The sequence below is a fragment of the Melozone crissalis genome, unplaced genomic scaffold, assembly GCF_028551555.1.
Source record: "Melozone crissalis strain CALT ecotype California unplaced genomic scaffold, PUWL_Pcris_2 ptg000041l_1, whole genome shotgun sequence".
Taxonomy (NCBI): domain Eukaryota; kingdom Metazoa; phylum Chordata; class Aves; order Passeriformes; family Passerellidae; genus Melozone; species Melozone crissalis.
The window spans coordinates 1,752,560-1,753,801 of NW_026535819.1; positions in this window are offsets into that span (position 1 = coordinate 1,752,560).

The window sequence follows — 1,242 nt, forward strand, 5'->3', positions numbered from 1 at the left end:
GACTCGGGGTGATACCTGTTAGCTGCAATGCTTTGCATTCCCCAGCCACTGCCCAGGCCCTGTTCCTGGTGCCGGATGCTCGTGTGAGATCTATCTGCTCTCAGCAGGCAGTGAGAGCAGGACACCGACCCTGCAGAGCTAGGACTAACTCCCAGGGCTGGAGAAGGGCAGGAGCTGGGCTGGGGTCACCCCAGTGCTGAGCCTGCTCTGGCTTTGCAGGGCCCAGAGAGCCGTGTGTGTAATCGTGAGAGCAGTGCAAGCATCTGCTTGGCTGTGTGGGGCTGGCCCGTGGTGCTGAGCCATGGCTGCCAAGCCCAGCATCGCTCTGGGGACGCAAACAAACCCCACACGGCCCTGCCTCGGCCGCTGCTGCGTGGGGGGACAGACAGCTCTCGTGGCTGTGTCCATGAACACTCCTACGTGTTTCTCCTGGAGCAGCCAGAGCTAATTCAGACCCCACCAGTGAGAACGAAGGGTTTAAATTGTCCTTTCTCAGCATCTCGCCTCTGCACTTGTCCGTGTCCCCCCGCACTCGGCCTCTGTGGAGCCGGGGACAGGGGAGGACAAGCTGGCAGGCCTTGGGTTCCGTTTCCTGGGGGTTTCTCGGGCTTTCCTGCAACCTCGATGTTTAAACCTGATGCCTTGTATTTATTCTAAAATGGCTTTCATCTGATTTCCCTCTCGGTTAACAATTTAGCTGTCACAATCAATAACGGCGAGGATCCATCCCCGGCCGCCATCAGCTCACGTTACCGTCCTGCAATTACCCGGCGGTGGCACCGCTGCCGGGGCTTTGCCGGGGAATTATCAGGTTACTAATGAAGCCCGGGCAGCGGCGGGCGGCCAGACGCCGCGGCGGTGGGCGCGATCCCCGCTGCCGCGATCGGAGGGGGGCAGCGGGGCCGGCCCGGACCGTGCGCCCCGTCGGGGCGGGCAGCAGCGGGGGAGGACCGGGACGGGCCGGACCGGGCTCGGGCTGCCCCCTCCCCTCCCCGCCGCGCCCGCGGGCGGTGCCGCCGCCGGTGCTGCCGCCGCAGGTAGCGGGGCCCGGCGGGGCGGGCGGCCCCCGGGGCGCGGCGGGGGGGCGCCGTTTCCTGCCCGGCCCGCGGCCGCCCCCGGCGGGGGAGCGGGGCCGGCGCGGTTCCCCGCCCGGCTCCCCGCCCTTCCTGCCGCGGCCGCGGGACGCGCCGCCCGCGGGCACGGAGCGCGGCGGCGGCGGGCGGAGCGGGGCGCGCCCGCCCC